General features: G+C 43.2%; 1 protein-coding gene across 7 annotated transcripts in view; it reads left to right on the plus strand.

The window, feature by feature from the left end:
• Window positions 1-2,378: 2,378 nt before the first annotated feature.
• The window catches only part of PRDM2 (PR/SET domain 2), a 124,494-nt gene continuing 112,310 nt past the window's right edge, over window positions 2,379-14,562 (plus strand). For 2 of the 7 annotated variants that reach the window (XM_086715726.1, XM_086715727.1), the window contains exon 1: window positions 2,387-2,510. The gene's annotated coding sequence lies outside the window, so the exon portion shown is untranslated. Of the gene's footprint in view, window positions 2,511-2,570; window positions 3,672-12,479; window positions 12,503-14,562 lie in introns of those variants that run through there. The other 5 variants (XM_086715722.1, XM_086715725.1, XM_086715733.1 and 2 more) reach the window with 4 other exon arrangements.

Raw genomic sequence — 14,562 nt, forward strand, 5'->3', positions numbered from 1 at the left:
AGAGTGTCTTTTTTGGGTTAAGTTGGTAACATATACATCTTATTTATCCTGAGAAGTGGCACAGGTTGGAAAATATATGCCCGTTCAAGAAAAGCACACAGGGGAAAAATTTGCAATGGCTAATTAGGGGGTAATTTAGAAGAGCCGAGGATGTACCCAAGTGTGGCAGGCTAAATAATGGTCCCCAAAGATTTGTCCGCATCCTAATCCCCATATGGAAGGAGGTCTTTGCAGACGTGATTAAGTGAAGGATTTTGACATGGGGAGACTACCCTGGATTATCTGGGTGGATCCTAAATGCAATCACATCTATCTTCATAAAAGGGACACAAATGGAAATTTGACCACACCCAGAGAAGGTGATGCAGAGATGGAGTAGGGAGATTTAAAGATGCTGGCCTTAAAGACTAAAGTGATGTGACCACAAGCCTATGAATGCAGGCAGCCATCAGAAGCTGGAAGAGGTAAGGAGTGATTCTCCCCTAGAGCCTCCAGAGGGAGTGCGACCCTCCTGATGCCTCAATTTTGGTCCATTGATACAGATGTTGGACTCTTGGCCTCTAGAACTGAGAGAGAGTCCATTTCTGGTCTTTAGAGCCACACAGCTTATGGTAATTTGTTACAAGAGCCACAGGGAACTAATACACCCAGTCATCTTAATGACAGAAGGACAACCACGGGCTACTCGGTCAACCATCTCTTGGCATGATGCTCTCTAGTATATGTCAAGTATATGTCACCATGGTCCTTCTAACCTGATGCTCCTTTATTTTCCTTTGCACTCTATTAAATGCCAGATGGCATAGAGTTCTTCTTTTAATTTTTTTGATTTGTATGTCAGTGTCTCATTTTTTATTTTTGTTTATTTCAGAGAGAGAGACGGACAGACAGAGCATGAGTGGGGGAGGGGCAGAGAGAGAGGGAGACACAGAATCTGAAGCAGGCTCCAGGCTCTAAGCTTTCAGCACAGACCCCAATGTGGGGCTCGAACTGATCAGCTGTGAGATCGTGACCTGAGCTGAAGTCAGATGCTTAACAGACTGAGCTGTCTAAGGTGCCCCTGTATGTCAGTGTTTTCAGTGGATGGAATGGTGGCGTCTCTCTCTCTTTCTGTTTTGCAGATACTCCAGATAATTTTAATGTATGGATCATGTTGCAAGGCATCGATTTAGGGAAAGGATGGAAAGTCTGATGTCGTCTTTGATCCACAGCGGAGTATGCTATTTTAGTAACATACCTAGATAGGAGTATCTCCCAGATCTGGGACCTCTTTCCCTGGAATGGTAGCAGAAACAAGGCAAACACTTGAGGTTTGATTTCTTTTTTTCCCTAGTCTCTGTACTGACCCTATCACTTTCAAAGGCCTTGATGAAATTTATTCTGATGAGATTATCTTGATTTTTTTTAACTATGCCTGACTAGGTCATTGGCTACATCATCCCTTTGCAGGAAGATTATAACATACTGTATGTTAGATACATCAGGTTTTCTTAAGATTAAAACCCCAGTTGACTAAGTGGACTTGCACACCTGCATCTAATTTAGTGTCTATTCTTTCCGGTGGGTCCTTAACACAGAGGCTTAATGTTGCCCATTACATTTTAAATTCTCCCTGATTTCATTCTCAGGGCGTAAGTTTATCTTGAAGTGCTCACGGCTTTAGATACCACCCACATTTGAGAACCGCCAATTTTCTCTCCCTGACTCCAGACTCCTTTCCAACCACCTGCTAAACATCTCCGACTCAACCCAGTCCGCCTCCATGACAGCATTTATTCGTAGCCACCCAACCCATCTATTTGTAAATAATAAGATCCATCAGGACAAGGCCAATGTCACGTTCTGGGCCGGATGTAGCTGCAGCACCGAGAACAGTGCCAGGCACATGGTGGGCAGGCAATAAATACTTGCTCCAAATGAATAAGCAACTAAATCCAGGTGCATCTGTCCCCTTGGAGCTTGAGCTTTTTGGGTGAGGCAAGGTTGGTCCTTTCGAGACGCGCGAAGAATGGGATCGACGCTTCTTTGCCAGGAACTCGGTGATGAACCCATTTTTCGCCTCCCTGCACCTTTTATTAAAGGCTATAGATTCCCGTAGTAACTTTTAATCGTGCAGAATTACCTCCCACCCCCCCCCCCCCCCGGGTGCGGTCGGGCTGGTCGTGGCGAGGCGAGGCGCCGCCCGTGGGGTCCGCGCTGTCCCTGCGAGGGCGACCGGGCCAGCGCGAGACCGAAGGGCGGCGGCGCCTCGGGGTCGGGGCGGCCGGAGGTCGTCGGGGCGCGTGCGTCCCGGGGTGGGTGCCCGCGCGGCCAGGGGTCGCGGCCCTCGGCGACGGCGCGGGCGGTGTGGGCTCTCGCGGCCGCGGCCGCCACCGCCCGACGTCACTTCCGACCGGAGCCAAGATGGCGGCGGCGCGGCCGCGGACGCCGGGGCGGGCGGAGCGGCGGCAGCGGCGGCGGCGCGGGCGGCGGCTCTCGGCGCTCTGAGGCGCGGGGCGCGGCGGGCGCAGGTAAGGGGCGGCCGGGACGGGCGGCTTCCGGGACGGCGGCGGGCTCGACGCCGGGACGCCCGTCCCTGCCCGCGAAGAGCGAGGCGGCGGCGGCGACCCGCGGGGACCGGGCGCGCAGGGCCGGGCGGGCCGGCGGACGCGCCCCCACGGAGGACCGGGCGTCCCGGGCCGGCGGGGTCCCGGAACCAGGCGCGGGCCTGCCCGGGGCTCCCCGCTTCCTCCCTCCCGCGCCCGAGCCACCGGGCCGGCCTTGGGGCCCGCGGCGGCGAAGTTGTGCGGTTCGCTTTGTGGCCGTTGGATCGCCGCGCGCCCCGCGAGGGGGACGCGTGTGGGCGGCGGGGCCGGGCGGCGGCTGCGAGTCCACCCGGGACCCGCGTCCCCGGACAGCGAAGGCGCACGCGGGGTCCCTGGGCCGTGCCAGCTTTTTGCTTTTTCTCTTTTGTGTTCAAGGCGAATGTGCCTTTCACACTTGCATTCTTAATTTGTTTTGTGTCTTGCGTCTTTGTGTTTCCTAAATAGTTTTTGTGTGGTTTCACCCTGCAAATTGTCTCCCTTCAGTATTCCTATCTCAGACCCACCGGTGTTTTGTTTTTGTTTTTAACAGACGTGCACTTATGTATTATTAATTTTGTTACTAAAGATATCCACGAACCTATTTTTTGATGGTGGCGAGTGAGACCCGAAGTATAACTAACAGTTACGGGTATTCCCAAATCTCGGTGGTTCCTTCCGACCCACGAGTGAGCCGCTGAACTGCGACTGGCCCCCTTTTGTCGGGCGGTGAGCTTGGGGAATAAACCCACATTTACCCGGGAAGCCCAAATTCCTTTAACCTCGCAGCTGTAATCCCCCGCCCCGAGAAGGGAGATTCATGCTGGCCCCTCATTTTCCATTCCGTGTTGTATTCAGGTTTTGGTTTTATTTCATAAGTGGAATTCCTTTGGTGAGTTCCAGTAGATCTTTAGGCCCCTTAAATCAGACCCTAAAATGGTTGTACCCAGAACACGACTAATATGTTTCATAAAGTTTTTGTTTACTACAGGTTTATTGTTAAAAACAACCCTAACGTTGAACAAGAAACCTAACCTTTCAGTGATTCTCTTACCTACCATACCAGACTTCATATCCAAGTGATCAGATACGGCCAAGTATTGGGAAAATGTAAGGCTTTAGAATTTATTTCTAACATGTTATGTAATTTGTTGTACAGATAGATACTGAGGAGGAACTGAGACGCATAATCATGTTCTTTTTAAGTAGGGTTTTGTGTTTGAGATGGCATGCAGCTGCCCCATCATTCTCTAGAAGCTTCCTTACAAACGTGCAACCATATTCATCATGTGTAGAATCTCATTGTAGCCTTGAGAGGACGTTTAAAGATGATCTGATTAAACACTCATTTCAGTCTATAGAAGCCGAGACTGAAATTCACACGGGGACTAAAATGGTTCACAGCCTCTGTTATTCCAGGGCTCTTCTTTTTTTCCGCATCTCTTTTGGTTTGATTTAAATAAGTTAATACATTGAAGTGTTTAGAAGAATACCAGACACATAATAACAACTCCGTGAAAGTTCGCTTTTGTGGATTCTGAAGGTGGTTTCTTTAATTGAAAGGTTGGCATATTCAGATTTGTTTTTTTCTCATTTTGTGGACGGTTCCTGAAACAGTACGGTTTAAATTTGTATTTGTGATAATCTATTCGCTTTGTAAGTAAAAAACTAACAAATGATTCTCAGTGTAGGATGATATGAAGATAGAGAAAGGCACAAAGAAGGAAAAGAAACCAGCTCTGATCTTCTTGTTCTTCAGATAACCACCGTTAACATTTTGGCGGACCTCCTCCTTGTCTGTCTTGTGCATGTGTGTGTTTCGTGTATGTATTTATTTGCTTTTATATTTTATACAGAATCGATACCAGATTGTGTATATTATCCATAACCTGTCTTTTTACTATATTGTGAGCGTCTATTCATGCCATTAAATATTCTTCAATGTGATTTTTAATGGCTGTGTAATATATGGATGGGCCATAATTTATTTATCAATTCTGTATTGATCAGTAAGGTTTCTAAAGCCTGAGATTCTCTCTTCATTAAGATTGTTTAGGTTTTTCCATTGTGAATTTTGAAGTTTTGTAATCTTTTAAGGTATGTGAAAATGTAAATTCTGTTTTTTAGCCTCTCAATAGGTATTTTTCCTGCCAATGCAGTTATAGGAAGCAGCACTCAATTTCAGCTTCCTTTTATTCTCTTCTCCCTGAGCCGGGTCTGTGCAGTTCCATATATATGTATGCACGCATATTCTTTTGATGATTATTTTACGGTAGATGTTTATTTATTCATGGGACTGTTTCTTTAAGCTGCCGATCTCTTTTCAAGTTCCAGTTCTGATTTACAAACCTTTTAAGTCCCGTTAAATCATAGACTTTCCGGGATGGAAAGCACCTTAGGTTATTTACTATTTTTGTGTCTTCCAACTTGCTTTTCATGCTATTTTTAATACCCAGGCAGGGAAAAAAGCCTGTGGGCTGCATGGGAAAACTCCATAGTGGGGAGTGCAAGGGGAGTAGGTGGACGGTGGGGGGAAATTGTCAAACTTGTGAGGCGATGTGCAGATACAGGGAGTTTCCAGATGATGGGGACATTACCTGACAGTCATTACTGCTGATACTGCTGACGTGTGGCCAGTGCTCTGTGGTTTGCGTGGTGCCTGTCAGTTACGCTGTCACTCCTCATAGCATTTGGTTAGAGATCTGGCTCTCTCCTTTTGAAGTGAGAAGTTTATAATTAGAGCCGCTAAAATCATCTTCCTAGAGCGACTGAAAGCTATGGACTCCATTACTGAAAAAGCATCACTTAGGTTCCGTTAAAGCAGGATTTCTTAACCTTGGCACGATTGACAAGTGGGGCTGGATAATTTTTTCTTTTGGGGGCGGTCCTGCACATTGGAGGATGTTTGGCAGCCTCCCTGGCTCCTACCTGTGAGATGCCAGTAACAGCTCCCCCCAGCCGACACAACTGATGAAGTCTCCAGACGTTGCCAGATGTCCCTTGGTGGGGACCCAGTTGTCAACCACAGCCTTAAAGAAAGGCCCATCTGATGGGATGGTTGAACCACTAAAGCAGTTTATGGAATCGCTTTAGGCAAAGAACTGGAAGAATAGACTATGGTTTACATGAAGCCCACCTTGAAGTTGGGGAATAGACTTACTCCCCCGTGGAGGTTCCTTCCTGTGTGTGTGCCTGTGATTTTATCGAATCGTACACTTTTCAGCAGTTCTGTGGCAAGAGATAAAGCAATTTGAGATAACCTGGAGAGTATGAAGGAGTTTTCATGACATAGTCTGTAGATTAAATTATTACGGATTTAAATCAATTTGTATAGAGTTGATGCGTGGTGAATAATGTAAGCTTGTTGCCTGTTCTCCCGAATGGCACAGAAACAACCGTCTTCTGGAAAATGAGGGTGAAGCAACCCCTTGAAGATTGATGTAGGCGGCCAGACTAGTTTTTCTAAGATCTTTCCCCGCCCCCAACCAGTTCAGGTTATGCATTGAAAGTGATAAGTTTGTCTTGAGGAAATAAAGTTTACTTTTGAAGTGCTTACCCAACTTCAGCTTATTACTTTATAATTTAAAGATAGCTATTGATCTTCATGACATACATGCATCATTAATGCAACAACCCCCAGGCAAAAAAGTATACGTTATCAAATCTACATTTGCAGTCTTTGGAGGAACCGAATAGATTGAGTTTTTATCGTAGCATAAAGAATTAGCTAGAGCTTAGTGATAAGGAAAACGTAAAAAAAAGAGATGCCCTGTTGGACCACATTTGGTAATGGGGTGGTTTTCTCAATTACGGAATATCTGCATAATTTCGCTGGAATGAATGCATGTGCCATTCAAGTATGCTTTCTTAAAGAGAATGCCTTTCATTCCTCACCCCACTTCCCTGAACTGTGAATTAGTTATTGTACGTGGTAAATCTGGTTCATTTGGAGTGAAATATGCTTATCGTATTTTCCTCAGTACCGTATAGTGTTTATTCTCAGAGTCTCGGTTCATGTCATACCTATGCTGTGTTTCATTTATTATAATGTCTTTTTGGAACGTGCAGTAAAGGAGGTTTCACTGAATTACTTACATATTTGCCAGCCATTTTGGTGAAAAGAATATTTTGGAGCTCTTGCACTAAATTGTACGATAGGCTTTGCTTTGAAAGAGCTAAATTGCTTCTTGGCACAGCTAGCCTGAAATATGTAAAGCTAAGTTTAACTGTTAGTTTGATTATTGTGGGCAGCTTGTCTGGGAATTGGTGAAACCTACAGCTTTTCCGTGTGCGTGTAAGTAGTTCCACTAAGACGACATTAAACTCTGGTGGGAAAACTCCATGGCATTTTCAAGTAATTTAAATGATGCTATTAAAATTGGAAAAGAAATTGGAGGTTCACCAAACCCTTACATACTTCACTGTGGATCCTGTGCATTGCCCAGGAGGTTATTAAGACAGTATAAATCAAGTGTAACTTGGAGTATCAGTATAAATGTGACATTCTGAATGTTTCTCTGAGGCTTATTTTAGGGAATTCGCTATAATTCAGAAAGGCCTAGTTTTAACGTACATCTGAAAATAGGAATTTTAAGAAGGGGGGCTCTTGGGATAAATTTAGATTTTTAATTATGAAGCTGTCTTACCATTTGTTAGAGGACATTGAGCAAGTCAGTTTTACCTGTTTTGGGAGAGGACTATCGTATCCGTGCGGTCCCATAGTAATTTAATTGAGCCCTGCCTGGATGCACAGAATAAACCGTATCACAGATTGAGCGCAGGGCCTGGGTTATTTCTGGCAGTGGTGGGGGGCAGGTCGGTTATCCTCTCCTCTTCCTGTCTGTAAAGTGGGGACAATGATTACTTCTTTCTTTCGTTGGGATATTCTGAGGCAAATAGATGAAGAATATGAAAGCAATTTCAGTTACTTTAGGTTTTTTCAAAAATATTAACAGCGTTTTTCTTAGCTACTTCTCTCAGTGCAGTAAGTCTTGTGGGATAACGTGGCAAAATTATCGCTGAGAGAAACCCTTCCGAGTTACCTCTGAGTCCTTAAGCTTTTTGCCTCCTCCCCCCACCCCCGCCCCGAACATGGTGGAGGGGGCAAGTTTCTTTCTAGTCCCTTCCATGCCTGTCATAAAGCCAAATCCTTAGTCTTCTCTTCTCTGTGGATATTTTTTCCTTTGGCAGTTTCCTTAATCCCTAGGCACCCCCTTGTGGCTGAAGACTTCTAGATCTCCGTCCCTAGCCATCCCCACACTTGAAGGCAATCTGTGCTGGGACTTTTTTCCCCTCATTTAATGGATGCAGCTTTCTGTGTGGACGTCTGGCCTCTCCTCAAAGTCTAAAATGGAGCTCACCACCTTCCACTTAAATACTATCCCTACTCTGGCTGCTCTATCTTTTTTTTTTTTTTTTTCAACGTTTATTTATTTTTGGGACAGAGAGAGACAGAGCACGAACGGGGGAGGGGCAGAGAGAGAGGGAGACACAGAATCGGAAACAGGCTCCAGGCTCTGAGCCATCAGCCCAGAGCCTGACGCGGGGCTCGAACCCGCGGACCGCGAGATCGTGACCTGGCTGAAGCCGGACGCTTAACCGACTGCGCCACCCAGGCGCCCCTCTGGCTGCTCTATCTTTAAAAACATATTCATTCTTCCGCTCAGTCACATTGCATATTCTGGACTCCTCTTCACCATCTCTTTTTACTTCCTGTTTAGTTCGAAGACACGTTTTGTCTATTCTTCCTGTGTGTGGCGTCGGTCATATCAGACCTTCATCACATAACATCTTGGATTCTTAACCGACTTGCCCAGTCCCAGTCTTTCTGGCTGCCGTCTCCCCACCTCGCTCTTTCCTGTCCATTTAGTCTTTCTAAACTGTTAGACGTTGTTTTGTTTGCAGCATTCCTCAGTCAGAAACTCCCGGTGGCTCCGCGCTGCTCATCCCAGGTGGCGGAAGCCGCTTGCCTGACAGACAGTCATGGAATCAGGCTCTTGGCCCTGGTCTCCCAGGTGCACGTGTTCACGGGCTCTGCCTTTAATTCCTCTTGCGTCTTTCCTTAAAGACCTCCCGGGCTTTTGGAGTGGGTCCAGAGGGAGGATGGGTGGGATAATAACTCCTCACACGACATCTGGGGAGCCTGACCCACAGGGTCAGATTTACATTTAACCTGGGACTCACACCCCTCCGGAACTCTCCCATTTAATCTGTTAGTGCTTTTTGCACACAGTCTCGAGTGAGTCGTGCTCTTTGGTTTACCACTGCTCATAGTACCAAGAGATAGGCTTTCATTCTTTCTGTCATAGGCGGGGAAGTTACATATCTTTACCTTGAAACGAGAACTACAGATGATTTATTTGGAATCCTGCTTTCCCTTAAAAAGTAAAAACTTATGTATGTACCAGAGCCACTTAAACTGCAGAGCAATTCACAAACATTGCTCTGCAGACAGTAGGTGTTGCTGTTCTTTCAAAACGCTCTTGAGAACAGAAGTACTTGCATATATAGAGGAGCGACCCTAAACCTCAGCCTTTATTTAAAGTGGAGTGAGTCACTCCCTCCCAAAATAATAAATACCTTAATAAACTCTTGGGAGAACACCTTGAATCTTGTAGTGACATAAAGCGTGTCTGGGATCTTAGCAAGGTACGGTGGAAGTTGTCAGTCTGTCTGGGATAACTTGCAATTTTACTTTAGGTTCTTCGCTGATGAATTCAGGAAGCCTTGTCATTTCCGTGTAGCTTGCGGAAGATGAGTTTTCCTACATATTTTATTGTGTGGGAAAAACCAGAAAGGCTGTCAGCAGCCACTTGTAAGGTGATTCCGTTCGCTTGCTTAGAGAGTCCTTGCATGAGAAAATGAATACTTGAGTGCCAGGACCAGAGCATCGTGTTGCAGAAGGTTGCTTCCGTTTTCTAGGAAATTGACAAGTATTTTGTAGGGTTCCTGAAGATCCCTCAGTTTTAAGTGTTTAATCACAGAAGTGACATCTGTATTGGCAATGACAGTGGAAAAACATTGACTCAAAGGGGTCAACTGAGAAGTCCTTGTATTTTAGGGATTGTGAAATGAACTACCATGTGGCATCTTGCTTTAGAAATTTTGTGTTTGAGTTGGAAGTGTGACATTTAAGTGTTAGGGAAGAATTGACTTAATTTTCCTTTGAAAAGAACTTAAAAGTTTTGCATGTCTAACATAGGGAAATATCAGAAAAGTATCATTTTATAGAAACTGCTTTGGTTTGAATGCTGTTTGGCAGAATGTTCAGCCAGCATTTGGTTAAGCTGAACTTCTAGGAGAGATGGGAGCCCAGCTGTGTTACAGAGCTGGGGGCTGGCATTTGTGTTCTTACCCACCCATCTCCCCAGGTGGAGTTTTACATCTAGACTTCTTATCAGGTAGCATTGAAAATAAGGAAAGTAAAGTAACTTTTTTTTTTTTTTTAATTTTTTTTTTTCAACGTTTTATTTATTTTTGGGACAGAGAGAGACAGAGCATGAACGGGGGAGGGGCAGAGAGAGAGGGAGACACAGAATCGGAAACAGGCTCCAGGCTCTGAGCCATCAGCCCAGAGCCTGACGCGGGGCTCGAACTCCCGGACCGCGAGATTGTGACCTGGCTGAAGTCGGATGCTTAACCGACTGCGCCATCCAGGCGCCCCGAAAGTAACTTTTTAATTCAAGCGTATTTTAAATTGATGGAGTTAGTTCATCTGGGAAAATGGACAGTGATTCTTTAGTTTTTAGTGCCTTGAGGAAGGATATCAGAGGAACATGTTAAAGTGGGCATAATATGTTTTAATTTCTGTAGAGAAACTGGGTATTTTAAATTGTGGGGTTAGAGGGTATTATTGTAGAAACGCTAAACAAAACCTGAAATTTGTGATGTAATGTAATATGATGACATGGGTGTATAAATGTAGTCAAAAGAAAGGAGAGCATTTGTTAGTAGCTGCCCATGACATAAACCACGTAAGCGATAATCAGCATTTGCTATACGTTTATGAGAGCTAAGCTAGCTCTTCATTAATGGGTGCTTGAAGCAATATTTTATGAAAAAGTTTTCTTGAATCTCTCTCTCTCTCTCTCTCTTTTTTTTTTTCCTGTAGAGATATTCTAAGGGAGGAAAAAACCCCCAGGGCGCCATAATCTAAATTCGGCTTTATAGTACTTTCCTCGCACATCCACAGATCTCTTAACATTCTTCCGTGGTGTTAACTTACATATTTCAAACAAAAGCTCTAATCAACCTCATTTTCTCATTGATTTCTGCAGCTCTGAAGCCATTCAGAACGGCAGACTTTCTGTTTTTTCCCCTTCCTTCTTGTTGAAACCGTGTTGTCAGGATCAGATTCTCCCACCAGGAGTAGATTCGCTGGACTCTGCTTCCCTATTTAGGTTTGTGTCAGGACACCTTGCTCCAAGAATTTGGAGGATCAGGCCCTGGGGTATTTTTGTCCATAGTGTTCTAGGCCTCGTTGGGGAAATCGCTTCATTGAAGTAGGAGAAAGTACGGATTTATTTGTGAGCTTTCTCTTCAAATCTCGTTTACTTTTCAGGCAGAGAAATTTCCTGTGTGATATAGTGTGTTGCATGATTGCCTTTTTGCCTTGGGTAGAAATGGTTCTAGATGGGGAGAGAGGCGGGAGGGTGGGGTGTCAAGAAGCAAGAGTTCACACTGGCCGAATCTTTGCCGTGTTCTGGGTCTCTTTCTCTTTACGCACACAACGGGTGCACGTGACCTCTTTATTCCTAAAATGATAAACGTATCTGGTTTGATTTTTCACTTTGGCTGATTTAATATGGTAATAGAATCTGCCTTTTATGAGGGGAGTTGGGAGTATGTTTTTTAGTGTGAAACTAAATGTTCTAGATGATTATTCTTGTGAAATTGTGTTTGTATTTGACAAATTCCTGGGCAGATTCAGTATTTATGAATTATGTGGTTTTGCTTAATCTGAATAAGTGCCAACTGTTTTCGTTATTGATACCTAGAGTTTATAGATTGTAACTTGGTGATTCCATTCTTCTGGTAGGAATTAGGAGTGGTAGTTTTGAATGTCAAATATGCTAGCTGTGTTTGTAAATTAATGAAAACTGCTTTTGAGAAGTCGGCATAGTTTAGATATTTTTACTGTTTTCTCTAGAAGTTTCTGGATTTCAAGAATCTTCTGGTCAGAGTAAGTTGAAATCAGTGTTAAACACTGTAAATCTACTCCACTAAAAGCTGAATCATCTCTGCATTTGCTACAATGATACTTACTTACCATGAAAGATCTACTTTATGCTGTGATTAGTTTAGAATATATATATATATATATATATATATATATATATATATATATATATTTATCTTATATAGGCCATAAACTTTCTAAGACTTCTTTCACAAATTGGTATTTAAAATTTTTTTTTTTTAACTTTTATTCATTTTTGAGACAGAGAGAGACAGAGCATGAACGGGGGAGGGTCAGAGAGAGAGGGAGACACAGAATCCGAAATAGGCTCCGGGCTCTGAGCTGTCAGCACAAAGCCCGATGCAGGGCTCAAACTCACGGACCATGAGATCATGACCTGAGCCGAAGTCAGATGCTTAACCGACTGAGCCACCCAGGCGCCCCACAGATTGGTATTTTTAAAACTTTTCTTTGCATCTAGCCCACATTTTTAGGGCATTTATGATCTTTTGCATTTTGATATACCATACTGGTTTTTTTATTTTTCTTTTAGTATTTGTCTGTAAGCTCTATGTTGCTTCCTGAGTCTTAAAAGTTAGTTTCTTCTGAGTCTTGATGTTACAATATGCATTTTTTTATAACTTAAAATAATTATAAAATAATATTAATGACTTTGTTGCAAATTTAATTATTTTCCAGATAGCTCCAAAAGATCTAAAATGACCCGAGAGAATAGTTGTAAAATAACATCAGTGACTAAAAGGTGAATATGCAAATCAAATCAAATAATTATCTTCCTAATTCTCCCCCTTCCTTCTCAGATTTAGACTGATCGTAAAGAATCTGCTGTTGCTTTTACTTTGCCTCTCATGTAGTTTTTGTAGATGGACAGGTCTACAAAGGGTGGATGTGACTGTTTAACCTGTTCTGTGTATTGCATTCATGTTATTTTGTGTTTGTCTTCAGTTTAATCTGCCTTATCTCTGAGGATGGGTGATGGGTGATGGTGGTGTGCCCCGCTGGGGCTGCCGGGCTGGTCTGACCCAGGGACGGGGGTGTCCCACGTATCTCTCCCTTTTCTGGTCCCTGGCCTCCATGTCAGAAGACAGCAGCTTACGGTTCTTGACATTGTCTTGCCACTTCAAGGGACCATTGTTGGAATAAAGACCCTAATTATTTTATGGTTGCTGCATTGATACTGATCATGTATAATCAAGTCATCTCTATAATATTAAATTAAATACTTGTGAGGATGATTTGCCCTAGAATTTGGAAGCAATATCTTGAAAAGTTAAGTACGTGTATATTATTAAAGCCATGGATATGTAAAATCAAGATCAAGCTCTTATTTTTCTAAGAATGTATGCTATTAGTAAAGTACAGTTGATGATAAAGATTCCCATACTCTTAGTCTGTGTATCTGCCTCATGTACTTTATCTGATAAATGTCAGCAAGCTGGAATTCAAGGAGGTTTGGTCAGGTACAGAAATCCAAAAAAGAAACTAAGGCATAAGCCAGGGTAGGAGAAATCCTCGTGATTTTAAGATTTTCAATATTTGCCATTGGAAAACCAGAGGCACTTAACTGTTTAGCTATTTTTTTCCCCCTAACTTGATAGAATTAGTAAGTTTCAGTGATAGGTATGGAAAGATTTTTCTCTGCCACTGCACTGATAGGATTGTTGGTTCAAGTTTGTACATATGATAAAACTTTGACCTTGAGATTCTATGTTAGTTAAGTGGGTATGTGAAAATAATGCTGTTGAAGTCAGCACTGAATATGAAAATAGGTAGGATTGCCAGGACGCTTCCACAGGGGTTTTGCATGCTGGAGGAATCTAAAGTTACTTCAGTAACAACTTTCAGAGTCTGTAGTTGCTTTTAAACATGTTGTCATATTGCAGCTAGTTACATGATTATTACAGTTCAGAGGTTCTCAGCTAGGAGGTTATTTGGGAGGTGTGTAGGTATTTGTGATTTTCAAAACAGTCAGAGGCACTGCCGGCATTGATTGTGCAGGCATGGCCATGGCCATGATAGAAGGGACAGACAAGGCCATGGCCATGATAGAAGGGACAGACAAGGATTAGTTGCCCAGTCCAAAATGCAGTGGTCTTGTATTGAGAGCCACTGCCAAATTCTCAGTTCTTGTGTTTCACATCCCTTGTTTTCAGTATAATTTAGTAAAAGATTTAATTTTTAAAGTATCATTTGAGAAGTCAGTGTCGGATTTGCAATGCTTTTCACGTAAAATATTTTAGATATATAATTGACGATGTCGTGAGTTAAGAGAGAAAAAAAATGAGACTCTGGTTTTTGGCAATTGGGATTAGAAGTGATGGAGAGGAGGGTCCAAGCACGCATGTATATAAGTGAACTCTTAAAAAAAAAAAAAAAAAAAAGATGTTACGATCCTTTTCTCTGGAAAGAAATGATGAGCGGATTCCTATTAGGACAAGGAAGGAAACAGATAGTGCAGAAAGTCAGAGAGAAGCTTATTAATCATTTAACAACCTGAATTATGTTGTAACTTTTTATTAAGAGAAAGTGAGATTCATTGAGAAACAAATGAAAGACTGAAACGTTCTGAATACTTTAGTATTTGAGTTCTTTGGGATTAGAGGCCATAGTATCTCAGTTATTTGTGCCTGTGAACCAGCAACTACAAAAGGGGAGGGAAAGGAAAGGAAGAAAATGTTAAGTGAAGAGGAAAAAAGCAAGGAAAAGCAGATGGAAAGGAAGAGGCAGCATCTCCTTCGATGACAGAAAATGGCAGTTCCAGCCTTCCTTGTCCTTAGGATAAAAATCTTGGTGTCATCCCTG

Source organism: Puma concolor, chromosome C1 (assembly GCF_028749965.1).
Source record: "Puma concolor isolate L17-30 chromosome C1, mPumCon1.1.hap2, whole genome shotgun sequence".
Classification (NCBI taxonomy): domain Eukaryota; kingdom Metazoa; phylum Chordata; class Mammalia; order Carnivora; family Felidae; genus Puma; species Puma concolor.